Source organism: Oncorhynchus masou, unplaced genomic scaffold, assembly GCF_036934945.1.
Source record: "Oncorhynchus masou masou isolate Uvic2021 unplaced genomic scaffold, UVic_Omas_1.1 unplaced_scaffold_1278, whole genome shotgun sequence".
Lineage (NCBI taxonomy): Eukaryota > Metazoa > Chordata > Actinopteri > Salmoniformes > Salmonidae > Oncorhynchus > Oncorhynchus masou.
The window spans coordinates 158,581-179,284 of NW_027002617.1; the positions used below are offsets into that span (position 1 = coordinate 158,581).

Here is a 20,704-nt window from a genome sequence, read left to right on the forward strand (position 1 = left end):
AAGACGGTCCTCCCCTCCTTGTCTCTCAGCCTCCTTTTGACGAGGAAGCACAAGTGTATCCTACAACGGAAGAGCTTGGATATCTGCCACACCCCCTTTTGAATCAGCTGTTGTATTGTCAGAGGAGAAAAGCATGGACACGTTGTTTTTAAACGATATGCTATTTATCCTTTGTCTAGAAAAATCTATTGCATAACTATCTTCATTCGCATTTATCACGTAACATATTTATTTTGGAATCCACCCCTGTAAACGTCATTCGCCTGATGGAACAGGAGTGGGAAAAAAAGGACAGTTTCATTCAAGCGCATTTTCGTCCACTTTCCCCCCTCGTCTCCTCGATTTGACCTTTGACCTTTTTTTAAAAGGAGAGAGAAGAGAGGTCGCAGGAAGAAATCTAATGGAGAAAACACTCATATCTACATTCAAAACGGCACCTTAATTTCCCTATATATATATATATATATATATATGTATGTATATATATATGTATGTGTGCACTACTTTTCACAAGGCACTACTTTTTGCAGTTTAGGGTGCTGTTTAGGACGAACTATATGTTCGAGGGGAAAGGGAATCCAGGGACGCAGTGGCGGTGGAGGAGACAGATGGCAGTCCACACATCTACAGTAACTTGCAAAAGTATTCATACCCCCCTCCTTTTTGGATTTCTTCCCATTTTGTTATCGTGTTGCAAAAAGTGGGATTAAAATGTATTTTAATAGTCAACTCGTCTGTCAAAGTGGAGTGCAAACATTTTAAAGATTTACAACTAATTCGATAACTAAAATAATATTCAGCCCCTTTTTGTTTAAGGATTAAATTTAGTTCAGGAGTAAAATGTGACTTAACATCACGTACGTAATAAGTGACGTGGACTCTGTGTGATAAAATAGGGGTTGACATTATTTCTGAATGACTAAACCTCCCCCCTACAATATGTGTAATGTCCCTCTACACAGATTCAACTACAAAAACCAGGGAGCTTTTTCAAAAGCCTTGTATAAATAAAATGTCAGTGATTTGGTAGATGGGTAAACAATATCAAATCAGACGTTGAATTTTAATATCTCTTTAAGCGCGTTAATAATGATGCCGTGGATGATTTATTAAAACCACCCAGACACATCAAAGATACAGTCTGCCTTCTGAACTGAGGTACAGGACAGGGATGTTACCATGGTGATTGGATGTTACCATGGTGATGTTTGGATGTTACCATGAGGCCATTGGTGATTTTTAAAACGGTCAAGTTCAAATGGCTGTGATGGGATGAAAAAAGAGGTTGGATCAACATCGTAGTGGACTCCACAATAATGACTTAGATAACAGTGACAATAATGCAAAATATACATCTGGTATGCAGCAGAGTGATAGTGAGAAGGAGAAATGGGGTGGCAGGGTAGCCTAGTGGTTAGAGCGTTGGGACTAGATCTGGTATGTGGCAGGGTAGCCTAGTGGTTAGAGCGTTGGGACTAGATCTGGTATGTGGCAGGGAGCCTAGTGGTTAGAGCGTTGGGACTAGATCTGGGGTGGCAGGGTAGCCTAGTGGTTAGAGCGTTGGGACTAGACTAGATCCGGTATGCAGTGGCAGAGTGATAGGACTAGATCTGGTATGGGGTGGCAGGGTAGCCTAGTGGTTAGAGCGTTGGGACTAGATCTGGTATGTGGCAGGGTAGCCTAGTGGTTAGAGCGTTGGGACTAGATCTGGTATGTGGCAGGGTAGCCTAGTGGTTAGAGCGTTGGGACTAGATCTGGTATGTGGCAGGGTAGCCTAGTGGTTAGAGCGTTGGGACTAGATCCGGTATGCAGCAGGTGTAGCCTAGTGGTTAAATGGGTTGGGGGTAGCCTAGTGGTTAGATGTGGTTGGACTAGATCCTATGCAGCAGAGTTAGTGGACTAGAATGGGGTGGCAGGGTAGCCTAGTGGTTAGGCGTTGGGACTAGATCGGTATGCAGCAGAGTGATGTGAGAAGGATAAATGGGGTGGCAGGGGTTAGTGGTTAGAGCGTTGGGACTAGATCTGGTATGTGGCAGGGTAGCCTAGTGGTTAGAGCGTTGGGACTAGATCTGGTATGTGGCAGGGTAGCCTAGTGGTTAGAGCGTTGGGACTAGATCCTGAGTGATAGTGAGAAGGATAAATGGGGTAGCCTAGTGGTTAGAGCGTTGGGACTAGATCTGGTATGCAGCAGGAGTGAGTAGTGAGAAGGGGAAGATGGGTGGCAGGGTAGCCTAGTGGTTAGAGCGTTGGGACTAGATCTGGTATGTGGCAGGGTAGCCTAGTGGTTAGAGCGTTGGGACTAGATCTGGTATGTGGCAGGGTAGCCTAGTGGTTAGAGCGTTGGGACTAGATCTGGTATGTGGCAGGGTAGCCTAGTGGTTAGAGCGTTGGGACTAGATCTGGTATGTGGCAGGGTAGCCTAGTGGTTAGAGCGTTGGGACTAGATCTGGTATGTGGCAGGGTAGCCTAGTGGTTAGAGCAGCAGAGTGATAAGGAGAAAACACTGTACAGAAATATACTTTTTGGCCTAAATGCAAAGCCTTATGTTTGGGGGAAAATACAACACAGTGTACCTGACCGCCTCCTTATATTCAAGCATGCTGGTGGCTGCATCAGGTTATGGGTATGCGTGACATCGGCAAATACTGAGGAGGTTTTCAGGATAAAAAAGAAAGTAGGTGGAGCAAAGCACGGTCAAACTCAGAGAGGACATCCTGCTTTCAGTGTGCTTTCCACCAGACACTGAGAGATGATTTCACCCATTCAGAAGGACATTGACCTAAAACACAAGGCCAAATCTACACTGGAGTTGCTTATCAAGGAGGCTGGGAATGGTCCTGAGTGGGCAACTTACAGTTTAGATTTAAATCTGCTTGAAAATCTATGGCAAGACTTGAAAAGGGCTGTCGAGCCATGATCCCCAACACCTTGGCAGAGCTTGAAGAATTTTGAAAAGGATAATGGGCAATTACTGTACAATCAAGGTGTGCAAAGCTCTTCGAGACTTACCGAGAAGACTCACAGATGTAATTGCTGCCAAAAGGGGTTTATAACATATATCGACTCAGGGAGCTGAATACTTATGCCGTCTTAAATGTAAAAAAAAATATATTTAAAAAATCCACGTTGACAGAAAAGTACAATTAAATCCATTTTAATTCCACTTTGTGAAACAATAAAATGAATAGTTTTGCAAGGCACTGTTTCTGCCTTGCTCTGTGTCACAACATGTAACATGACAGGTGCCCTATTAGGTGGCTACCAATGGTCATCCTTTTTCTATGCATTTCCTTATTACTTTGACTGACTTGTGTACACAGACTGTGCAAAAACACACACACACAACGTGATATATATATATACATATATATACACACACATATGTGCACAAATTAATGATGACGGTTTGATTTATGATTATGACAGAATTGAGTGTGAGGATTTATTTTTATTTTTTCTTATTGGTTTCAAAATAATTTTCCTAACGAGCCTGGTCCTGAAAGTGGCCGTGGTTTCACACGTGGCAGGACGTGTCGTTGCCAAGACGACAGAGATGCAGAAACGAGTCGTAGACCAGGAGGGAAGACATGCAGGTGCTGTACCAGACATGATTTACTTTGTCCTCATTGTCATTCTTATTGGGTTTTGTTTTGGAAGTTGCAGGAAATAACGTGCACTATGATTTATTTTACATTTTATTTACAGTGACGCACTACAGTCTGAGATATCACCTTATTGAATTTATTACAGAATCTTAGTGGCCATGGTTACAGATGCCTTGGGAATTAAAATAATGGTTCGTCATTGTTTATTATTCAGCCATTTTTGTTTATATATATATCAATGTACAAAATATTTTTGTTTTTAATATTTATTACTGTGAACATAGTATTTACATTTTCTTACTTTTTTTTTCATTTATGGGACAAATGTTATATAAATGTATCACGGGCCATCGGTTGGAAAAACAAGATGGTGAATTTCTGATGGACTGTTTCCCGATTTAACTTAATTCTTTTTCTATATTGAGAAATAAAGAGCGTTTGATTTACAGCTTGTCTCTTTTTTTATATGCAAAGAGTTCTAAAAATACAGTCACAAACCACGTTTCCATACAGGTTTATTTCGAGTTAAGTCATATAAAATAAAATCACGACAGCTGTGATGGAAAATGGAAGTTTATGTATAATTTTTATGAATGCCGACAGATCATTAGTTCGTTTGTCATGGTCTGATCTTTCTGTGTTGGTAAAATTAATTATGCGAGATATCGGTGGAAAATCTTACATGCGTAAATATAAACGCAACGTGCAACAATTTCATATTTTACTGAGTTACAGATCATATAAGGAAATACTTCAATTAAAATAAATGTAATTAGTCCCTATTCTATGGATTACATATGACTGGGAATACAGATATGCATCTGTTGGTCAGAAAACCGTTTGTCTCGTGCAGCGCGACACTTCGCGTAGAGTGGATCAGGCTGTTGATTTTGGCCTGGAAAACAACTCTTCAATGACTGTGGGAAGTTGTGTGACATGTCTGGTGAGTAATGCAGGCCATGGGAAGAACTGGGACATTTACAGCTTCTAGGAATTGTGTTCAGATCTTTGCGACATGGGGCTTTGCATTATCATGGTGGCGGATGAATGGCACGACAATGAGCCTCTGGATCTCAGGGCATTCAAATCGCCATCAATAAATGCAATAATGTTCATTGTCCGTAGTTTATGCCTGCCCATACCATAACCCCACCACCACCATGGGGCACTCTGTTCACAACGTTGACATCAGCAAACCGCTCACCCACAAGGTGCCATACACATTGCCAGGTACAGTTGAAACCGTGATTCATCCGTGAGGAGCACACTTCTCCAGCGTGACAGTGGTCATCGAAGGTGAGCATTTGTCCACTGAAGTCGGTTACAACGCCGAACTGCAGTCAGGTCTCGACCCTGGTGAGGACGACGAACACACAGACGAGTTTCACTAAGACGGGTTGTGCAGAAATGCTTCGTTTGTGCAAAACCCGCAGTTTTATCAGCAGTCTGGGTAGCTGGTCTCAAACGATCCCACATGTGAAGAAGCCGAATGTGGAGGACCTGGGATCCCGTGGTTACACGCGATCTATGGTTACGAGGCCAGTTGGACATACATTGCATTATGGTAGAGAAATGAACATTTAAATTCTCTGGCAACAGGTCTGGTAGATATTCCTGCAGTCAGCATGCTAATTACACTCTCCCTTAAACTTCAGACATCTGTGGCATTGTGTTGTGTGACAAAACTGCACATTTTAGAGTGGCCTTTTTTTTATTTTTCCTAGCACGAGGTGCACCTGTTTACTGATCATGCAGTTTAATGGAGGAGTTCCGAACGGGGCCGGGCTCAATGTGGGCGGAGTCAAAACTGTTTACCCCGAACACCCGAAACGCCTTTTGTTATTGTTTGGTAATGAGCAACTTCGTTTTACAGTAAACAATCTTATTCTTTGCCAGAAATACAATGTGTCTTAGCTATGTTTCACTAACCACTACCTCTAGTTTTTCGGGATAAATCCTACAACTTTTTAAAGGTTTTGAAAGTTGTGTGTCAAAAATGTGTCTGTTCATATTTGAACACATTTAACAGATACGGAGGCTACAAGCTAGGGAGATGTTATTTCGAGATACCCGCCATGACTGGAGAGATGAAAGTTGAATCCAACCAATCAGGTTTTTCGGGCATCCGGGTTCATCCCATCTGAGAGTGGTAGTTCAGTTTAAGACCACTTGTTCATTTTTTTAAATGTATTTTTTAATCGATGACTCTGTTTAATTTAGTCAAATGATATGTAAATTATGTATGTACCTACATTTGAAGTCTGAAGTTTACATACACCTTAGCCAAATACATTTTAACTCAGTTTTTCACAATTACTGACATTTAATCCTAGTAAAAATTCCCTGTATTAAATAATTAAAAAAAACAAGTATTTCTTTCCCCCTTTTATTTAACCAGGTCAGTTGAGAACAAGTTGTCATTTACAACTGCGACCTGGCCAAGATAAAGCAACGCAGCACAAACAACAACGCAGAGTTACATATGGGATGAACAAATGTACAGTCAATAACACAATAGAAAATCTGTATACAGTGTGTGCAAATGAAGTAAGGAGGTAAGGCAATAAATAGACCAAGGAATTACAATTCAGCAATTAACACTGGAGTGATAGATGTGCAGATGATGATGTGCGTACAGATCGCAGTGGTGGGTAGTATATCAGGCTTTGGTGACAAAACGGATGGCACTGTGATAGACTACATCCAATTTTCTGACCGTTGGAGGCTATTTGGTAAATGACATCGCTGAAGTCAAAGATTGGCAGAATAGTCCGTTTTACGAGGGTATGTTTGGCAGCATGAGTGAAGGAGGGTTTGTTGCGAAATATAAAGCCGATTTTATAGATTTAAATTTGGATTGGAGATGCTTAATATGAGTCTGGAAGAGAGTTTACAGTAAAACCACATACCTAGGTATTAGTAGTTGTCCATATTCTAAGTCCGGACCGTCCAGAGTAGTGATGCTCATCGGGCAGGAGGGTGCGGGTCGAGGTGGATCAAAGAATCACCAGCAAGAGCGACATCATTGATATATATATATATTTCCCTGTCTTAGGTCAGTTCGGATCAACTTTATTTTACAAATGTGAAATGTCAGAATAATAGTAGAGTGATTTATTTCAGATTTATTTCATCACATTCCCAGTGGGTCAGAAGTTAACAAATACTCAATTAGTATTTGGTAGCATTGCCTTTAAATTGTTTAACTTGGGTCAAATGTTTGGTAGCCTTCCACAAGCTTCGCACAATAAGTTGTGGGAATTTTGGCCCATTCCTCCTGACAGAGCTGGTGTAACTGAGTCAGGTTTGTAGGCCTCCTTGCTCACACACACTTTTTCAGTTCTGCCCACAAATTTTCTATAGGGTTGAAGTCAGGGCTTTGTGATGGCCACTCCAATACCTTGACTTTGTTGTCCTTAAGCCATTTTTCCACAACTTTGGAAGTATGCTTGGGGTCATTGTCCATTTGGAAGACCCATTTGCGACCAAGCTTTAACTTCCTGACTGATGTCTTGAGATGCTGCTTCAATATATCCACATCATTTTCCGCCTCATGATGCCATCTATTTTGTGCACCAGTCCCTCCTGCAGCAAAGCACCCACACAACATGATGCTGCCACCCCCGTGCTTCACGGTTGGGATGGTGTTCTTTGGCTTGCAAGCCTCCCCCTTTTCCTCCAAACATAACGATGGTCATTATGGCCAAACAGTTCTATTTTTGTTTTTGTTTCATCAGACCACAGGACAATTCTCCAAAAAGTATAATCTTTGTCCCCATGTGCAGTTGCAAACCGTAGTCTGGCTTTTTTATGGGGGTTTTGGAGCAGTGGCTTCTTCCTTGCTGAGCGGTCTTCAGGTTATGTCAATATAGGACTTGTTTACTGTGGATATAGATACTTATGTACCTGTTTCCTCCAGCATCTTCACAAGGTCCTTTGCTGCTGTTCTGGGATTGATTTGCACTTTTTGCACCAAAGTACATGTTCATCTCTAGGAGACAGAATGTGTCTCCTTCCTGAGCGGTATGATGTCTGCTTGATCCCATGGTGTTTATACTTGGGTACTATTGTTTGTACAGATGAATGTTGTACCTTCAGGTGCTTGGAAATTGCTCCCAGGGATGAATCAGACTTGTGGAGGACTACAATTTTTTTCTGAGGTCTTGGCTGATTTCTTTTGATTTTCCCATGATGTCAAGCAAAGAGGCACTGAGTTTAAAGGAAGGCCTTGAAATACATCCACAGGTACACCTCCAATTGACTCAAATGATGTCAATTAGCCTATCAGAAGCTTCTAAAGCCATGACATAATTTTCTGGAATTTTCCAAGCTGTTTAAAGGCACAGTCAATTTAGTGTATGTAAACTTCTGACCCACTGGAATTGTGAAACAGTGAATTATAAGTGAAATAATCTGTAAACAATTGTTGGAATAATGATTTGTGTCCTGCACAAAGTAGATGTCCTAACCGACTTGACAAAACCTATAGCTTTTTAACAAGAAATATGTGAAGTGGTTGAAAAACAAGTTTTAATGACTCCAACCTAAGTGTATGTAAACTAGTTTTAATGACTCCAACCTAAGTGTATGTAAACTTCCCACTTCAACTGTATCACAAAAGTAACTACTGCTGTAACTACAGTAACTACACTGTAACTACACACTTTTTGTAATCTTTTAATTGTACAGTGATCCCAATATACTGTAGGTGCACACAGTGATATGGATATAGAGATAATAACATAACAGAAAGTAATGGATCTGTGTTTGCTTTGTGCAGAGCAGCTGACAAGCTCCCACATGTCTTATCAAAACAGAGGAACGCAGGAAGATACGGAGGGAAGAGGATAATAACAGGGAACAGAAATGTGGGAAGATCTGTGTTTGCTTTGTGCAGAGCAGCTGGACAAGCTCCCACATGTCTTAGGAAAACAGAGGAACGCAGGAAGAGGAACGCAGGAAGAGGAACGCAGGAAGAGGAACGCAGGAAGAGGAACGCAGGAAGAGGAACGGTTATAAACATGTATGATACATCATTTAAACAGGAAACGGAACCAGATAAACAGGAAACCGGTATCATCGCCACGTCTCCCTCAACGTGATCAAGACAAAGGAGATGATTGTGGACTACAGGAAAAGGAGGACTGAGCCACGCCCCCATTCTCATCGACGGGGCTGTAGTGGAGCAGGTTGAGTGCTTCAAGTTCCTTGGCGTCCACATCACCAACAAACTAACATGGTCCAAGCACACCATGACAGTCGTGAAGAGGGCACGACAAAACCTATTCCCACTCAGGAGATTGTAAAGATTTGGCATGGGTCCTCAGATCCTCAAAGATTAAACACAATCCTGCCGGGTTGCATCACTGGCCTCCGACTGCAAGGCATACAGAGGGTAGTGTGTACGGCCAAGTCCATCACCGGAGGACCAAGTCTAGGTCCAAGAGGCTTCTAAACAGCTTCTACCCCCAAGCCATAAGAATCCTGAACAGCGAATCAAATGGCTACCCAGACTATTTGCATTGCCCCCCTCTTCTACGCTGCTGCTACTCTCTGTTATTATCTATGCATAGTCACTTTAACAACCCCACCTGCATGTACATAATTATCTCAATTACCTCGACACATTGACTCTGTACCGTAATACCCTGTATATAGCCTCCACATTGACTCTGTACCGGTAACCCCTGTATATAGCCTCCACATTGACTCTGTACCAGTACCCCTGTATATAGCCTCCACATTGACTCTGTACCAGTACCCCTGTATATAGCCTCCACATTGACTCTGTACCAGTACCTCCTGTATATAGCCTCACATTGACTCTGTACCAGTACCCCTGTATATAGCCTCCACATTGACTCTGTACCAGTACCCCTGTATATAGCCTCCACATTGACTCTGTACCAGTACCTCCTGTATATAGCCTCCACATTGACTCTGTACCAGTACCTCCTGTATATAGCCTCCACATTGACTCTGTACTGGTACCCCCTGTATATAACCTCCACATTGACTCTGTACCAGTACCCCTGTATATAGCCTCCACATTGACTCTGTACCGTAATACCCTGTATATAGCCTCCACATTGACTCTGTACAGTAATACCCTGTATATAGCCTCCACATTGACTCTGTACCGTAATACCCTGTATATAGCCTCCACATTGACTCTGTACCGTCATATACTGTATATAGCCTCCACATTGACTCTGTACTGGTAACCCCTGTATATAGCCTCCACATTGACTCTGTACTGGTACCCCCTGTATATAGCCTTCACATTGACTCTGTACCAGTACCCCTGTATATAGCCTCCACATTGACTCTGTACTGGTACCCCTGTATATAGCCTTCACATTGACTCTGTACCAGTACCCCCTGTATATAGCCTCCACATTGACTCTGTACCTTAATACCCTGTTTATAGCCTCCACACTGACTCTGTACCGTAATATACTGTATATAGCCTCCACATTGACTCTGTACTGGTACCCCCTGTATATAGCCTCCACATTGACTCTGTACTGGTACCCCTGTATATAGCCTTCACATTGACTCTGTACCGGTACCCCCTGTATATAGCCTCCACATTGACTCTGTACCAGTACCCCCTGTATATAGCCTCCACATTGACTCTGTACTGGTACCCCCTGTATATAGCCTCCACATTGACTCTGTACTGGTACCCCCTGTATATAGCCTCCACATTGATTCTGTACTGGTACCCCCTATATATAGCCTCCACATTGATTCTGTACCGGTACACCCTGTATATAGCCTCCACATTGACTCTGTACCGGTACACCCTGTATATAGCCTCCACATTGACTCTGTACAGTAATACCCTGTATATAGCCTACACACTGACTCTGTACTGGTACCCCAGTATATAGCCTCCACATTGACTCTGTACCGGTACACCCTGTATATAGCCTCCACATTGACTCTGTACCGGTACCCCCTGTATATAGCCTCCACATTGACTCTGTACTGGTACCCCCTGTATATAGCCTCCACATTGACTCTGTACCGGTACCCCTGTTTATAGCCTCCACATTACATTTACATTACATTTAAGTCATTTAGCAGACGCTCTTATCCAGATCGACTTACAAATTGGTGAATTCACCTTCTGACATCCAGTGGAACAGCCACTTTACAATAGTGCATCTAAATCATTTAAGGGGGGGGGTGAGAAGGATTACTTTATCCTATCCTAGGTATTCCTTGAAGAGGTGGGGTTTCAGGTGTCTCCGGAAGGTGGTGATTAACTCCGCTGTCCTGGCGTCGTGAGGGAGTTTGTTCCACCATTCTGGGGCCAGAGCAGCGAACAGTTTTGACTGGGCTGAGCGGGAACTGTACTTCCTCAGTGGTAGGGAGGCGAGCAGGCCAGAGGTGGATGAACGCAGTGCCCTTGTTTGGGTGTAGGGCCTGATCAGAGCCTGGAGGTACTGCGGTGCCGTTCCCCTCACAGCTCCGTAGGCAAGCACCATGGTCTTGTAGCGGATGCGAGCTTCAACTGGAAGCCAGTGGAGAGAGCGGAGGGGGGGTGACGTGAGAGAACTTGGGAAGGTTGACCACCAGACGGGCTGCGGCGTTCTGGATGAGTTGTAGGGGTTTAATGGCACAGGCAGGGAGCCCAGCCAACAGCGAGTTGCAGTAATCCAGACGGGAGATGACAAGTGCCTGGATTAGGACCTGCGCCGCTTCCTGTGTGAGGCAGGGTCGTACTCTGCGGATGTTGTAGAGCATGAACCTACAGGAACGGGCCACCGCCTTGATGTTAGTTGAGAACGACAGGGTGTTGTCCAGGATCACGCCAAGGTTCTTAGCGCTCTGGGAGGAGGACACAATGGAGTTGTCAACCGTGATGGCGAGATCATGGAACGGGCAGTCCTTCCCCGGGAGGAAGAGCAGCTCCGTCTTGCCGAGGTTCAGCTTGAGGTGGTGATCCGTCATCCACACTGATATGTCTGCCAGACATGCAGAGATGCGATTCGCCACCTGGTCATCAGAAGGGGAAAGGAGAAGATTAATTGTGTGTCGTCTGCATAGCAATGATAGGAGAGACCATGTGAGGTTATGACAGAGCCAAGTGACTTGGTGTATAGCGAGAATAGGAGAGGGCCTAGAACAGAGCCCTGGGGACACCAGTGGTGAGAGCGCGTGGCGAGGAGACAGATTCTCGCCACGCCACCTGGTAGGAGCGACCTGTCAGGTAGGACGCAATCCAAGCGTGGGCCGCGCCGGAGATGCCAAACTCGGAGAGGGTGGAGAGGAGGATCTGATGGTTCACAGTATCGAAGGCAGCCGATAGGTCTAGAAGGATGAGACTCTGTACCGGTACCCCATGTATATAGCCTCCACATTGACTCTTTACCGGTACCCCCTGTATATAGCCTCCACATTGACTCTGTACTGTAATACCCTGTATATAGCCTCCACATTGACTCTGTTCTGTAATACCCTGTATATAGCCTCCACATTGACTCTGTACTGTAATACCCTGTATATAGCCTCCACATTGCCTCTGTTCCGCAATACCCTGTATATAGCCTCCACATTGACTCTGTACTGGTACCCCCTGTATATAGCCTCCACATTGACTCTGTACCGTAATACCCTGTATATAGCCTCCACATTGACTCTGTACCGTAATACCCTGTATAGAGTCTCCACATAAACTCTGTACTGTAATACCCTGTATATAGCCTCCACATTGACTCTGTACCGTAATACCCTGTATATAGTCTCCGCAATGACTCTGTACCGTAATACCCTGTATATAGCCTCCACTTGACTCTGTACCGGTACCTCCTGTATATAGCCTCCACATTGACTCTGTACTGTAATACCCTGTATATAGCCTCCACATTGACTCTGTTCTGTAATACCCTGTATATAGCCTCCACATTGACTCTGTTCTGTAATACCCTGTATATAGCCTTCACATTGACTCTGTACTGGTACCCCCTGTATATAGCCTCCACATTGACTCTGTACCGGTACCCCCTGTATATACCCTCCACATTGACTCTGTACCGGTACCCCCCTGTATATAACCTCCACATTGACTCTGTACCGGTACATCCTGTATATAGCCTCCACATTGACTCTGTACCGGTACCCTGTATATAGCCTCCACATTGACTCTGTACCGGTACCCCCTGTATATAGCCTCCACATTGACTCTGTACCGGTACCCCCTGTATATAACCTCCACATTGACTCTGTACGGTACCCCCTGTATATAGCCTCCACATTGACTCTTTACCGGTACCCCCTGTATATAGCCTCCACATTGACTCTGTACTGTAATACCCTGTATATTGCCTCCACATTGACTCTGTTCTGTAATACCCTGTATATAGCCTCCACATTGACTCTGTACTGGTACCCCCTGTATATAGCCTCCACATTGACTCTGTACCGTAATACCCTGTATATAGCCTCCACATTGACTCTGTACTGGTACCCCCTGTATATAGCCTCCACATTGAGTATGTACTGGTATCCCTGTATATAGCCTCCACATTGACTCTGTACTGTAATACCCTGTATATAGCCTCCACTTGACTCTGTACTGGTACCCCTGTATATAGCCTCCATATTGAGTATGTACTGGTACCCCTGTATATAGCCTCCACATTGACTCTGTACCGGTACCCCCTGTATATAGCCTCCACATTGACTCTTTACCGGTACCCCCTGTATATAGCCTCCACATTGACTCTGCACCGGTACCCCCTGTATATAGCCTCCGCATTGACTCTGTAGCGGTACCCCCTGTATATAGCCTCCACAATGACTCTGTACCGGTGCCCCCTGTATATAGCCTCCACATTGACTCTGTACCGTTACCCCTGTATATAGCCTCCACATTGACTCTGTACCGGTACCCCCTGTATATAGCCTCCACATTGACTCTGTACTGTAATACCCTGTATATAGCCTCCACTTGACTCTGTACCGGTACCCCCTGTATATAGCCTCCATATTGAGTATGTACTGGTACCCCCTGTATATAGCCTCACATTGACTCTGTACCGTAATACCCTGTATATAGCCTCCACATTGACTCTGTACTGGTACCCCCTGTATGTAGCCTCCACATTGACTCTGTACCATAATACCCTGTATATAGCCCCCACATTTACTCTGTACCGTAACACCCTGTATATAGCCTCCACATTGACTCTGTACGGGTACCCCCTGTATTTAGCCTCCACATTGACTCTGTACTGGTACCCCCTGTATATAACCTCCACATTGACTCTGTACTGGTACCCCCTGTATATAGCCTCCACATTGAGTATGTACTGGTACCCCCTGTATATAGCCTCCACATTGTCTCTGTACCGGTACCTCCTGTATATAGCCTCCACATTGACTCTGTACTGGTACCCCCTGTATACAGCCTCCACGTTGACTCTGTACTGTAATACCCTGTATATAGCCTCCACACTGACTCTGTACTGTAATACCCTGTATATAAACTCCACATTGACTCTGTACTGTAATACCCTGTATATAGCCTCCACGTTGACTCTGTACTGTAATACCCTGTATATAGCCTCCACATTGCCTCTGTTCCGTAATACCCTGTATATAGCCTCCACATTGACTCTGTACCAGTACCTCCTGTATATAGCCTCCACATTGACTCTGTACTGGTACCCCCTGTATATAGCCTCCACATTGACTCTGTTCTGTAATACCCTGTATATAGCCTCCACATTGACTCTGTACCGTAATACCCTGTATATAGTCTCCACATTGACTCTGTACCGTAATACCCTGTATATAGCCTCCACATTGACTTTGTACCAGTACCTCCTGTATATAGCCTCCACATTGACTCTGTACTGGTACCCCCTGTATATAGCCTCCACATTGACTCTGTACCGGTACCCCCTGTATATAGCCTCCACATTGACTCTGTACCGGCCCCCTGTATATAGCCTCCACATTGACTCTGTACCGGTACCCCCTGTATATAGCCTCCACAATGACTCTGTACCGGTACCCCCTGTATATAGCCTCCACATTGACTCTGTACCGGTACCCCCTGTATTTAGCCTCCACATTGACTCTGTACCGGTACCCCCTGTATATAGCCTCCACATTGACTCTGTACTGGTACCCCCTGTATATAGCCTCCACATTGACTCTGTACTGGTACCCCCTGTATATAACCTTCACATTGACTCTGTACTGGTATCCCCTGTATATAGCCTCCACATTGACTCTGTACTGTAATACCCTGTATATAGCCTCCACTTGACTCTGTACCGGTACCCCCTGTATATAGCCTCCATATTGAGTATGTACTGGTACCCCCTGTATATAGCCTCCACATTGACTCTGTACCGTAATACCCTGTATATAGCCTCCACATTGACTCTGTACCGTAATACCCTGTATATAGCCTCCACATTGACTCTGTACTGGTACCCCCTGTATGTAGCCTCCACATTGACTCTGTACCATAATACCCTGTATATAGCCCCCACATTTACTCTGTACCGTAACACCCTGTATATAGCCTCCACATTGACTCTGTACTGGTACCCCCTGTATTTAGCCTCCACATTGACTCTGTACTGGTACCCCCTGTATATAACCTCCACATTGACTCTGTACTGGTACCCCCTGTATATAGCCTCCACATTGAGTATGTACTGCTACCCCTGTATATAGCCTCCACATTGTCTCTGTACCGGTACCTCCTGTATATAGCCTCCACATTGACTCTGTACCGGTACCCCCTGTATATAGCCTCCACATTGACTCTGTACCGGTACCCCCTGTATATAGCCTCCATATTGAGTATGTACTGGTACCCCCTGTATATAGCCTCCACATTGACTCTGTACCGTAATACCCTGTATATAGCCTCCACATTGACTCTGTACCGTAATACCCTGTATATAGCCTCCACATTGACTCTGTACCGTAATACCCTGTATATAGCCTCCACATTGACTCTGTACCGGTACCCCCTGTGTATAGCCTCCACATTGACTCTGTACCGGTACCCCCTGTATATAGCCTCCACATTGACTCTGTACCGGTACCCCCTGTATATAGCCTCCACATTGACTCTGTACTGGTACCCCCTGTATATAGCCTCCACATTGACTCTGTACTGGTACCCCTGTATATAACCTTCACATTGACTCTGTACTGGTATCCCCTGTATATAGCCTCCACTTTGACTCTGTACTGTAATACCCTGTATATAGCCTCCACTTGACTCTGTACCGGTACCCCCTGTATATAGCCTCCATATTAAGTATGTACTGGTACCCCCTGTATATAGCCTCCACATTGACTCTGTACCGTAATACCCTGTATATAGCCTCCACATTGACTCTGTATCGGTACCCTCTGTATATAGCCTCTACATTGACTCTGTACCATAATACCCTGTATATAGCCTCCACATTGACTCTGTACCGGTACCCCCTGTATATAGCCTCCACATTGACTCTGTACAGGTACCCCCTGTATATAGCCTCCACATTGACTCTGTACCGGTACCCCCCTGTATATAACCTCCACATTGACTCTGTACCGGTACATCCTGTATATAGCCTCCACATTGACTCTGTACCGGTACCCCCTGTATATAGCCTCCACATTGACTCTGTACCGGTACCCCCTGTATATAACCTCCACATTGACTCTGTACCGGTACCCCCTGTATATAGCCTCCACATTGACTCTTTACCGGTACCCCCTGTATATAGCCTCCACATTGACTCTGTACTGTAATACCCTGTATATTGCCTCCACATTGACTCTGTTCTGTAATACCCTGTATATAGCCTCCACATTGACTCTGTACTGTAATACCCTGTATAGAGTCTCCACATAAACTCTGTACTGTAATACCCCTGTATATAGCCTCCACATTGACTCTGTACTGGTACCCCCTGTATATAGCCTCCACATTGACTCTGTACCGTAATACCCTGTATATAGCCTCCACATTGACTCTGTACCGTAATACCCTGTATATAGCCTCCACATTGACTCTGTACCGGTACCTCCTGTATATAGCCTCCACATTGACTCTGTACCGTTACCCCCTGTATATAGCCTCCACATTGAGTATGTACTGGTATCCCCTGTATATAGCCTCCACATTGACTCTGTACTGTAATACCCTGTATATAGCCTCCACTTGACTCTGTACCGGTACCCTGTATATAGCCTCCATATTGAGTATGTACTGGTACCCCCTGTATATAGCCTCCACATTGACTCTGTACCGTAACACCCTGTATATAGCCTCCACATTGACTCTGCACCGTAATACCCTGTATATAGTCTCCACATTGACTCTGTACCCCCTGTATATAGCCTCCACATTGACTCTGTACCGGTACCTCCTGTATATAGCCTCCACATTGACTCTGTACCGGTACACCCTGTATATAGCCTCCACATTGACTCGGTACCGGTACCCCCTGTATATAGCCTCCACATTGACTCTGTACCGGTACCCCCTGTATATAGCCTCCACATTGACTCTTTACCGGTACCCCCTGTATAGCCTCCACATTGACTCTGCACCGGTACCCCTGTATATAGCCTCCACATTGACTCTGTAGCGGTACCCCCTGTATATAGCCTCCACAATGACTCTGTACCGGTGCCCCCTGTATATAGCCTCCACATTGACTCTGTACCGGTACCCCCTGTATATAGCCTCCACATTGACTCTGTACCGGTACCCCCTGTATATAGCCTCCACATTGACTCTGTACTGGTACCCCCTGTATATAACCTTCACATTGACTCTGTACTGGTATCCCCTGTATATAGCCTCCACATTGACTCTGTACTGTAATACCCTGTATATAGCCTCCACTTGACTCTGTACCCGGTACCCCCTGTATATAGCCTCCATATTGAGTATGTACTGGTACCCCCTGTATATAGCCTCCACATTGACTCTGTACCGTAATACCCTGTATATAGCCTCCACATTGACTCTGTACTGGTACCCCCTGTATGTAGCCTCCACATTGACTCTGTACCATAATACCATGTATATAGCCCCCACATTTACTCTGTACCGTAACACCCTGTATATAGCCTCCACATTGACTCTGTACTGGTACCCCTGTATTTAGCCTCCACATTGACTCTGTACTGGTACCCCTGTATATAACCTCCACATTGACTCTGTACTGGTACCCCTGTATATAGCCTCCACATTGAGTATGTACTGGTACCCCCTGTATATAGCCTCCACATTGTCTCTGTACCGGTACCTCCTGTATATAGCCTCCACATTGACTCTGTACCGGTACCCCCTGTATATAGCCTCCACATTGACTCTGTACCGGTACCCCCTGTATATAGCCTCCATATTGAGTATGTACTGGTACCCCCTGTATATAGCCTCCACAATGACTCTGTACCGTAATACCCTGTATATAGCCTCCACATTGACTCTGTACCGTAATACCCTGTATATAGCCTCCACATTGACTCTGTACCGGTACCCCCTGTATATAGCCTCCACATTGACTCTGTACCGGTACCCCCTGTATATAGCCTCTACATTGACTCTGTACCGGTACCCCCTGTATATAGCCTCCACATTGACTCTGTACTGGTACCCCTGTATATAGCCTCCACATTGACTCTGTACTGGTACCCCCTGTATATAACCTTCACATTGACTCTGTACTGGTATCCCCTGTATATAGCCTCCACTTTGACTCTGTACTGTAATACCCTGTATATAGCCTCCACTTGACTCTGTACCGGTACCCTGTATATAGCCTCCATATTGAGTATGTACTGGTACCCCTGTATATAGCCTCCACATTGACTCTGTACCGTAATACCCTGTATATAGCCTCCACATTGACTCTGTACTGGTACCCTCTGTATATAGCCTCCACATTGACTCTGTACCATAATACCCTGTATATAGCCTCCACATTGACTCTGTACTGGTACCCCCTGTATATAGCCTCCACATTGACTCTGTACCGGTACCCCTGTATATAGCCTCCACATTGACTCTGTACCATAATACCCTGTATATAGCCTCCACATTGACTCTGTACTGGTACCCTCTGTATATAGCCTCCACATTGACTCTGTACCATAATACCCTGTATATAGCCTCCACATTGACTCTGTACCATAATACCCTGTATATAGCCTCCACATTGACTCTGTACTGGTACCCTCTGTATATAGCCTCCACATTGACTCTGTACCATAATACCCTGTATATAGCCTCCACATTGACTCTGTACTGGTACCCCCTGTATGTAGCCTCCACATTGACTCTGTACCATAATACCCTGTATATAACCTCCACATTGACTCTGTACCGGTACCCTCTGTATATAGCCTCGCTATTGTTATTTACTGCTGCTCTTTAATTATTTGTTTTTCTTCTCTTAATTTTTTCTTAATTTGTATTTTTGGGGGTTATTCTTCTTAAAACTGCGTTGTTGGTCAGTAAACATTTCACTGTTGTATTCGGCACATGTGACAAATGCAATTTATTATCACCTTCTTTTTCTGACCCCCCTCTAACCACTAGGCCACCCTGCCGCCCCTCCACTCTAACCACTAGGCCACCCTGCCGCCCCTCCACTCTAACCACTAGGCGACCCTGCCGCCCCCCGTTAATTGTGTTTAGTAAAAATGTAGAAGTCATCAAATCAAATATATAACCCCACCCACTTTGCCAAAGCACAGCCTCCACACCACTAGAGGGATATCTTCAACCACCAACTTACCATCCTGAGACAAGGCCGAGTATAGCCCACAAAGATCTCTGCCACGGCACAACCCAGGAGGAGGGGCGCCAACCCAGAGTCACCCGAATCTCTGATCGCTTTACCGGAGCTGGTATGACTTAATGTTCAAAGCACATTCAGCTTGTCAGCATGTCTATATAGTATAGTCTCCATTCTCATAAGGAAAGTAAACAGCATTACAAATCAGGATAGGTGGTAACTGTATATACAGTGGGGCAAAAAGTATTTAGTCAGCCACCAATTGTTTGGAGTGTGACTGTTTGAGGTTGTGGACAGGTGTCTTTTTTATACTGATAACAAGTTCAAACAGGTGCCTTTAATACTGGTAACAAGTGGAGGACAGAGGAGCCTCTTAAAGAAGAAGTTACAGGTCTGTGAGAGCCAGAAATCTTGCTTGTTTGTAGGTGACCAAATACTTTTTCCCACCATATTTTGCAAATAAATAAATTAAAAATCCTACAATGTGATTTTTTTCTGGATTTTTTTCTCATTTTGTCTGTCATAGTTGAAGTGTACCTATGATGAAAATTACAGGCATCTTTTTAAGTGGGAGAACTTGCACAATTGGTGGCTGACTAAATACTTTTGCCCCACTGTATATATGCTTAGATAGTTGATTAAATTATTGTTGATGTGCGTCCAACCCTAGGACACCGTTCAGATGGAGAACAGAAATGTCAAGGAAGTGAATACTCACTTCTCATTGGTTGCCAGATCATCATACATCATCACAACAATCTGCTTGTCAGGGATGCCATTCTTGTGGACGATCTGGTACGCATGGCAAGCATCGGCCTAGGAAGATAAATAAGGTACTGTAAGTCAACAAATGAACTCCATCACATTCTGATAAATGAAAATCAATGAGGACATCGTCCCACAGTGACTGTACGTACATACCCCAACCAGAAGCCATGGATTACAGGCAACATTTGCACTGAGCTAAAGGGTAGAGCTGCTGCTTTCAAGGTGCGGGACTCCAACCCAGAAGCTTATAAAAAATCCTGCTCTGCCCTCCGACGAACCATCAAACAGGCAAAGTACCAATACAGGACTGAGATTGAATCATACTACACCAGCTCTGATGCTCGTCGGATGTGGCAGGGCTTGAAAACCATTACAGACTACAAATGGAAGCACAGCCAAGCTGGTGTAACTGGGGTAGTTCTGAACACCACTGCTGCCATTCTCGTGTCAGATCAGGTGGTAATTGTTCGTCCCAGCTGAGTCCCCTCCCACATTTCCTGGAACATGCACTTGATCCTGATGGTGAAGGGAGTTAAGAAACCAAGAGGT

General features: G+C 44.6%; 2 long non-coding RNA genes across 2 annotated transcripts; one reads left to right on the forward strand and one right to left on the reverse strand.

Moving 5' to 3' along the window:
- Nucleotides 1-1,621: 1,621 nt before the first annotated feature.
- Nucleotides 1,622-4,053, forward strand: LOC135530157 (uncharacterized). The gene is made up of 2 exons (XR_010453813.1): nt 1,622-1,815; nt 2,486-4,053. It is a non-coding gene; the product is annotated as an uncharacterized LOC135530157 (long non-coding RNA).
- A 7,260-nt stretch (nt 4,054-11,313) lies between these two features.
- Nucleotides 11,314-20,637, reverse strand: LOC135530154 (uncharacterized). The gene is made up of 3 exons (XR_010453812.1): nt 20,309-20,637; nt 20,106-20,203; nt 11,314-11,612 (listed from the first exon to the last, which is right to left on the reverse strand). It is a non-coding gene; the product is annotated as an uncharacterized LOC135530154 (long non-coding RNA).
- Nucleotides 20,638-20,704: the final 67 nt, after the last annotated feature.